This window comes from Mustela lutreola, chromosome 5, assembly GCF_030435805.1.
Source record: "Mustela lutreola isolate mMusLut2 chromosome 5, mMusLut2.pri, whole genome shotgun sequence".
Lineage (NCBI taxonomy): Eukaryota > Metazoa > Chordata > Mammalia > Carnivora > Mustelidae > Mustela > Mustela lutreola.
This window is the reverse complement of record NC_081294.1, coordinates 73,809,884-73,818,456: the sequence shown is the minus strand read 5'-3', so window position 1 is coordinate 73,818,456 and position 8,573 is coordinate 73,809,884. Positions and strand designations below refer to the sequence as shown.

At 51.7% G+C, this 8,573-nt stretch overlaps 1 protein-coding gene across 5 annotated transcripts in view; it reads left to right on the top strand.

Moving 5' to 3' along the window:
• Positions 1-2,024: 2,024 nt before the first annotated feature.
• Positions 2,025-8,573, top strand: part of LOC131832064 (core histone macro-H2A.1) — a 74,118-nt gene continuing 67,569 nt past the window's right edge. For 2 of the 5 annotated variants that reach the window (XM_059174625.1, XM_059174621.1), the window contains exon 1: positions 2,026-2,198. The gene's annotated coding sequence lies outside the window, so the exon portion shown is untranslated. Of the gene's footprint in view, positions 2,199-2,625; positions 2,644-8,573 lie in introns of those variants that run through there. The other 3 variants (XM_059174624.1, XM_059174623.1, XM_059174622.1) reach the window with 3 other exon arrangements.

Below are 8,573 nucleotides of genomic sequence, written 5' to 3'. Positions count from 1 at the left end.
AGAATCATCATTTCTCCAGTTTCATCTGTTGTTACTCGCCCCTTCACTCATTTCACTCCAACTCTGCACTCATTATTCTCTTTTTTAAAAAATTGAGATATGGGGCACCTAAGTGGCTCAGTCGATTGTCTGACTCTTGATTTCAGCTCAGGTCATGATTTCAGGGTTGAAAAATTTTTTAAATGAAAAAAAATTGCAAAACAGTATTCACTACAAGCCATTTATGTATTCAGTAATCCAATTAAGTACTGAGGCCATACTTTGTGCCACACACCAATGTGGGTGATGAAGATTAAGCAGTTAAAAAAACAGGCAAAAATCCTTGACCTCTGGGAGTTTGAAATCTAGTAGGGAAATAAAGACAAGAGGCTAAAGAGTTGACCTGTCAGATAGTGTAACTGCCATGAAGAAAAATAAGGCAGGCAAGGGGCAGAGTGTAAGATGGGGTGGCATTTCAAATTTTAGAGAAGACCTCCCTGAGTGGGTGACATTTAAGCAAAGACCTGAGGGAGTAAGCCATGCAGATGGGGAAAGGAGAAAGTGTTCCAAGATGAAGAAGAGGAAGTGCAAAGGCCCTGAGGCAGAAGTGTCTGTGAGGTGGTCAAGGACTAGTATGTTTTGACTACAGAAAGAAGTAATTAGGTGATGTAATAGAAGTGGTAATCATATTGCAACATATAAATGTATCTAGTCAACCCATTCCTTAAATTTACACATTGTTATATGTCAGTTTTATATCTCAATTTTTATTTTAATTAATTAATTTATTTATTTATTTATTTTAGGAGAGAGCGAGCGAACTCCGGGGTGGGGAACAGACTTAGAGGGAAAGACTCTTAAGCAGGCTCCATACCCAATCCAGAGCCCACAAAGCAGGGTTCCATCTCAGGACCCTGACATCATGACCTGAGCCCAAATCAAGAGTTGGAGGTTTAATCTACTGAGCCACCCAGGAGCGCCCGCTTTGCAAATTTTTAAGATGTGATGTGAAAGCAGCACATCGAGGGGAGGAGGTTACCACTGCTGCTACCTCTACAGCCTGAAATCCGGGAGTGGTTTTGAATTAATTCTCTAATCTCTTCCCATCACCTTCGGCAAGATACACTAAACTTCACATTCTTCCTGGCGGGTGTGTATTATTATTTAAATTCGGTCCACAGCTGGGTGCCGAGGTGGCTTCCACCATCGCGATTTGGCCAAGAAAGGGAAGGAAGCAGAGAAAAGGCCCTATTTAGGTACCTTGGATGGGGCACTAACGCCTTCGAGCAAGAAACCAACTTAGGACTATATAGATGGGCTTTGTAGTGGTTGCTTCTCTTTCTGCTTGTCTGCGGTTAAAAAAAAAAAAAAAATGTGTGTGTGTGTGATAATCACTTTTGAAGGCAGTAGATCCATTTGGGTCCAATAGTGAAGGTTGGATGACTCAAAGTAGTTAATCGCTTCCATGGACAAAGCAGGTCCAACTTCCGGGGGTCACTGTAAAGAAGCCCAAGGGAGCCAAAGAGGGCTCGGCGGGGCCTTGCACCAAAAGACAGCTGCAAGTTCTGAGGTGTGCGGGCGGTGTACACTGCTGGCTGGTAACAGCAGTTATGCCTCCCCTTCCCCGGACTAACGGGAAAGCTTCTAGGGTTGAGTTTGCTACAGTGTCGTGCTCAGGCACACAGTAGGTGCTAAGGAAGTGTCGCTGGAGACACAGAGGCTGGGAGGCGCGCGGGAGAAACTTCTCTGCTGGGGACCGGAGCCTTTCCCAGCACTGTGCTCAGGGCACGCCCGGGGCTCGGCCCTGCGTCCGGCGTCCAGTCTCCAGCCGGGTTGTCGGCGGGGCCTCGGGGCGGCCTGCGGACAGACCGGCCGACGTGCCGGCGACAGAGCGCGGAGGCCGCGGCGCGCGCAGCCGCGGGACCGGGGTCAAGGCCGGGGCGCCCGGGTGGCGCGGGAGGGGTGGCCGGACGCGCGGGGCGGCATGGGATGTGACGAGCGGCGCGCTGTGCATTGTGGGAATCCCGGGGCCGCGGCGACTGGTTCCAGTTCACTCGGCAGCGGAGCCGGGCGGAGGGGGCGAGCGCGCGGCGCGCGGGCGGGAAGCGAGGAGGCGGGCGGGCGGGCCAGCGAGGAAGCGCGGAAAGAAAAGGCGCGAGCGGCCGAGAGGGCACGGGCCGGACACCTAGCTGCTGCCGCCGCCGCCGCCGAGCCGCCCCGTAAGTGCCGCGCGGGCCCCCTCGCCGCGCGCCTGGTCCCCGCCGCCCGGTCCGGTCGCCGCTCTTCCGGCCGCGGGGACCCGGGAGCGGCCGAGCCTGGCGCGCACGGGCGGCGCTCCGCCGGGCTCGGGTCGCCACGCTCCGCGTCGTGGCCCATGCGGGGCCTCGCGCGCGCTCGGCGCCCTCCCAGGCCCTGCCGGGCCGCGCGGGATTCTCTCTGGTTTTGTTCAAACAGCAAACCCGGAAGCCAACTTCTCTCCAAACCGCGTCCTCCTGCCCGCGCCTGGGCGCTTTTGTGGGAAGGCAACAGTGCTGGCCCCTCTCCCGGCGACCCTTCCCGGGGCGCGCGAGCGGGCTGAGCCCGAGGCCCGCGGAGGCCCCGCGGCGCTGGCCGGCCAGCCTGGGCCTGGGCGGCCGGGAGCTGCGGTGCGCGGAGTTGTACTTGGTGAGGCCCCCGCCGGCCCGCGAGTTGCCGGCCCCCTGCACAATAAGTCAGGCCCGAGAGCCAGGTGGCGGCGGTGTAGGCGTCTGGCTCGGTCTCTGCGCAGAGGGGAGGGTTGGCGGCTGGGGGGATACACTCGTGGGATCAGAGCCAGGCAGGGCCCGGGAGGGGGTTGTCCAGGGAGTGGCTGGAGAGGGAACGCGGGAACACTCCTCCCCCCCACCCCACCCCCCACCCCGGTTGCCCTCGTTCATCTTCTGATCGGCCTTTTGTTTGCTTCGTGGCTGGGAGTTTTTTTTAAAAGGTAACTCCGGAAGGCTGTAGGCTCCCAGGGTGGAGAAGGCCGGGAGGGTAGGGACTCGCTGGGGGTGGGGAGGGGTGGGGAGGTGAGAGCACTGGATGCTGCGGACGGTGTCACCTGACAACAGGTGTGCGGAGTGGCGCGCCCCGCCTCCACTCCTGGGACCACGGATCGCTCAGGGATCTGGTCAGTAGATTGGAAGATACTTTCAGACAAGATGTTAGGGAAAATACTGCACAGTTTGAAAGCGAGAAACATCTGTACAAACAGCTAAGGCAAACTTTGAATTCAGCAATTACAATTACCATGAAATCCTTGTAAGATTTTAATGATCCAATAAACAGCATATAAAAATAGACAATTAGAGGGGCCTTCCTGCTGGCTTCTCTTTCTTCCACCTTTGTGGTTTTGAGGTTTTACGGTTAAAGAGGGGGCAAAGTACCTTGTCCCAGGCTTCCTGCTCAGCAGACTAGGGGAGTTTCAAAGAGCTTTAAGTTTGAATGGGAGACTCTAGGTGTAAGTTAGGTGGAATCCACCTGCTGCAGGTGCCCTCAGAGCACTTATTGACTCTGAAATGCCCACCTTATGCCTGCAACTGGAAATTAGACCCCTTGTACAAATGGACTAGAGTCGGACAGTGTCATCCCAGTCTTGCACAAAAGCCTCTCCAGTGGGGATAGATTTGCTTTAAAAATTTAAATTTTTTCTTAAAAAAAAAAAAAAACCAAAAGCCAACCCAAACCAGAAGACCCTTGAGTCTTTAAATTCTTCCCCCCTCTAGTTTTAGGAGGAGAGCAGGAAATCTCTTCATTCTGTTACTTTGTTTTAGCCTACCAATGCTGATAGCTAGATGAAGGTATTAAGAAGGAGGGAAGAGTTTAAGCGAAAATTACTTGAGGTAGGGTCTTTAGAATGAGGAGTGGTCTGGACTACCACTTGTGACACTCTAACACACAGCCCCAAGTCACTGGCGTGGTCCGTACCCAAGGGACCAGGGGCAGGGAGTGGGACATCTTTGTCTGCCATTTCTTCTGGTCCTGGTGACAGTAGAACTCCGAGACCCCTTATCCTTTTCCCATAGAGAGGCTTGGAGTACATGTATTCTGCACTCTGGGACCTGCCTCTAATATGTTCAGAGCTAATGCTGTCCCTGGTCATTTCAAGGTGATTTATTAAAATAAACCAAAGTGCAAACCCCAAGCTGTCAAAACACAGTAAGAACCTATATATGTTATTGATCAGAATTACAGCAGCTTCTGCTTTTTGTTGGATTGTGTCTTTGGGTTCATGTTAGGTTTTTCACAGCTCCGTTCTTGGCACATATGCTGGGAAGCAGCAGGGTTTGGGAGGCCCATGCCAATCCTGTGGGTCCTCCCCCACATTCTATAGTTCTAGAAGCACATTGGAGGCCATCCCAGCTCTTACAAGAGAGCCTAAGTGGGTTCTGAAGAGTTGTATAGTTTGTTTGCTTGGATCAAGCCTTCCAGATTCATATCTAACTGTCTTTCAATAAATAATTCCTGAGAATCACCTCTGAGTCAGGCGCTGGGGTCAGGAGCATGATCAAGAGATGCCCAGTCCTCATCATTGGGAAGGTAATGCAAAGAGAAGATAGGCAAGTGGCTGTTGTAAGGTTGGTGCAGAAGGCCACAGTAACTCTCATGGTAGTCCCCAGAACAGTGACATAAGCAGGGGCAAGCCCTTCCTGGGTATAGAAAAGCCAAGTAGGAATTGACTGGGCAGAGGAAGGCAGATGTGGATAAGTGTTTGAGGCCTGGGGAGCCCCATGTGTTGAGTCTTAGAACAGTGAGAATAGAGGTCATATGAGGGAACTGCCAGGGGCTCAGAATGGCTGAATCCTAGAGGGAGTCAGGTAAAGCTAGAAGAAACCATCAAAGGCTCTGAGCAGGAGAGAGACGTGGCTAGATGTTCTTTATTCTTACTGGGAATACTTCAACCATTCAGCAAATACTGAATGGCTTCTAGATGCCAACCACATCCAACCAGGGTCCTTCTCTATTGAAGCTCACATTAAACTTTTCCTTTGATAGTCTTCCATTGAAATGGCTATCTTAAATATGGCACAAACCTTTAAAAGGGAGAGGAGGTGGGAAGGAAAGTTTCTTCTTGAAGCAGGGAGACAGTGCCTTGCTATTGAAAGTTAGTGCAATTCCTTTAGCGCAGATCACAAGCTTGGGGGCTTAGGTGAAGTTTTAATTCCAGACTAGCCTTCTGGAAACTCTTTCCTAAATAATACTTGTGTTTGGCTTCTGTTTTTAACCCCACTACAAAAACCTGACACACAAGAAAGATACATGTGCTGGAACAAAATTTGCAGTTTAGGATTTATTTATTATCCCAGTTTGTCCTTCTCTCCTTGTTTGTAATCCCTTGGCTCACTGAAGGTGGACCGTAAGCCCTTTAATCATCCAGCTCACTTGATGATGTAGTGTTTTATGAATGGAGAGAGATGTTTCTTCTGATTGGCTAGTGTACCAGAGCAAGTCTCTCTTCTCGGCCAATCAGAGGGCTGTTTCTGAAGCCCGGCTCTGTGAGTGATAGTTGTGGAGTAGATCCTTGTGCCTCTGGGGACATGACAGCAGTGACACTGTTAATCATCTGGTATGATGGGAGTAAATGGAAGAGAATGCCGTCAACAGGATTAGTGTCCCACGCTTCACAATTAAGGGCCTCAGGTTGGCTGTCAAGATTGGAGTTGATGGGAAGTGACAAATGCATGCGGACTCGTGGGCATTTATCCAGCTGCAGGGAGTGGATGGTGCGGTCCTCTCGGCAGCAGTGACTTGAACCACTGATTGCTCAGATTCCTCCATCCTCGGGTGCTGGAAGTAGGGCCGTTTGACTAGCAGCTCCCCAGCAGTTCTGGTCAATATTTCATTTGGGATCAATATGCACGAATTTCATTGCTTGGATAATAAAAGACTTCACAACCGCTGGTTACAGTGGTTTTGTAAGTGCCCTGATAAAGAGTTGTCTATGCTGTAGCCTTAGCGGAGGTCAGTCATTTACAGATGCGCGGAAGCTAAGTATTTCCCTCTGGTCTCTTTCATCTTTTACCGAGCTAGTCTCATGGCAAGAGAGGAGGCAGGAACCATAGAATTATCAGGGAGTGGGAAGGCCCCTTCGTGGCTCCCACTTTAGCTGTTGGTGCAGTTGTGGTATTCCCTTCCTGGGAATCCCTAAGGTGACTCCACGAGCTCCCAGAATTTTGAGGATATGAGTTCCCACAGGGACTGGCCAGGTATGTGTCCATGAATGGTCTCACTGAAGGTGCCTGACTGATGTCCCGCTTGCCATGTCTCTGAGTCCTGTGGCCTATGACCTTTGGAAATGCTGTCCTCATCTTTGTCAAGAGCACCCCATCTACTGTAAATGCCAACTGATCAGTCACCATCCAGCCAGTATTTTAGAACCTACCAGATCACAGATTGTTGGGGGCCTGGTAAGCAGAGCCCACTGGTGTATCCCTTCACAACAGACAAGGGAACTGGCGTTGATGATACAGTGTAGCAACTGCTAAGGTCGAGGAGGTTGGTTTCACAGCCAGCCTTCTTCCTAGTCCTGTGCCATGAGGAGAGATCACATGCCCTGTCCCATCTCGGTTTGTGGGAGGCCTGTGGTCAGAGACTTGCCGCTCACTCAAGCCTGGCTAACTTCTCCATACAGCCGTTCTCCACCACTGTGTGACTCTGGGTAAGCTTTGGGCTTCTGCAAGCAAGGTTTGCGTCTATTGTGATTGACTTGTAGTCAGAGGGGTTGCAGAGGTAAAGACCACAGAGATCCCTTCAGGATCAACCACAGAACCTTCATTTCCAGTCAAAAAAGACCCAGCTAAGATAATGTGCCATGATGAATGAATGCCAAGGTTGCCTGAAGCCATGTAACCATCGTCAAAGCACATGGGGGCCCTCTCTAGGGGTGAGGACTTCCAGTTTCTTGAATGGGGTGCCCTCCTGGATGATTAGTCCAGGAAGGAAGCACACAGTTTTGTCGGTTTGACAAGATAGTAGAGCTGTTTCTCTTTTGAGCAACATCAGTGCCTTGAGAAGCCAAGTGTGTTAGAAGCCACTTTTTCTGTCACAGGGGACCATCCAACTCTCAGACGAGGCTGGATGCAGGACATTGGTCACATAGGACCCAACGGGCTTTGGCTGGCTGCTCACACCCTGGTTTCATGGTCAATTTTTACCTAGGTTTGTTGTGTGATGGAGCTGGCTGTTTGCTCTGCTCACTGGATAGCTAAAGGACATTTCTCAGCTGCTCTTGGGGTTAGGTGAGACTGTATGACCAAGTTCCAGTCAGTGAATCATGGTTAGTAGTGGTATACCCCCTTCCCCCTCAGGCGTGGCCCTTGAGGGCCTCCATGCATTATCCTCCATGCCCTTTCCCCTTCTGTGGTAACCCTGAGAATTGCGCTGTGAGGGATGGGAGGGGTCTGGGCCTATGACTCATGTGCAGTAGCACCAGCCAATCATGGAAACCCACTTTGGACTTTCACGAGGGAGAAACAAGCTGTAGGGGCTTGTTTGTTAGAGCAGCTGGTGCCATCCTTGCCAGTATGAATAGCCCACATCATCTTTCCAGGAGGCGGCCTCTTTTCAAATTATACACGTTGTTGTTATTTTTATTGACTGTCCTGAGCACTCACTCCATCAGTGCTTATCAGGCCCTGTATATGCATGTTTTTGTTCTGTTCTCCCACCAACTGCTCGGCGTCCATTCTGTCTTCATCCCCGCTTGATGGTAAGATAAGCTCTGAGGGTGACATTATGTCACATGCCCAAGGACACATAGGCAGGAAGGAGCAGAGCCACAACCCGAATGAAGCCAGTCTGACTTTGGAATTTGTCATTAACCCTAGTGCTCAATGTCCACGTCCATCACAGCCACTCTCTCCCCATAGGGGTGCCTGGCCATGGCCGCCCATGTCTCCACAGACCCCTGAAGAGTGGAATGAACTGGGCAGACTTGCGGATTTATCTGGAGACTGCCCTGCTACAAGGCGATTTTCTGAAAGATATTTTTAAAGTTAGCACGTATCACTGGATGTCAGAGGCTGCATGGCTTCGCCAGAATCTCTCCGAGCTGTGGCTGCAGCTTGGGGACCTACAGTTAGAAATGCGGAAAGAACATGGGGAGGGGTGAGGAGCAGGAGCTGCAGGGTCAGCCCTGGGGGATGAAGACGTGGGGCTGTGTTATCAGGAGCCTGACCAAAAGTTAGGTGTGAAGATGTTCTCCTCTCAGCAGAGTGACACTTGCAGTGCAGTCCAGCAGGGGAGGCAGGTGCACCGATACATTCCAGAAGGTGAGCTTCGGAAACAGGGAGCAGCAAGTGATGCCAGTCAGCGGTCGGGTCTGAGGACAGGAATGGCATGAGCGCCAGCGCAGTGGGTCGGAAAGAGCACAAAAGGCGTCAGAGGCGGGGGAGTTATTCTGGACCCTGCATCGCAGGGCAGGAAGTCAGGGTGGCAGGAAGCAGTGCCTCAGAAACAGGCGAAGGATGCTGTTTGTGGCCAGCTCAGGGCGACGGGGAACGTGCAGGGGGGACACACATCCTCTGGCCTCCATGGAGAGAGCCTGGAGCTGAGGATGATAGGTGAGGAGAGAGAGC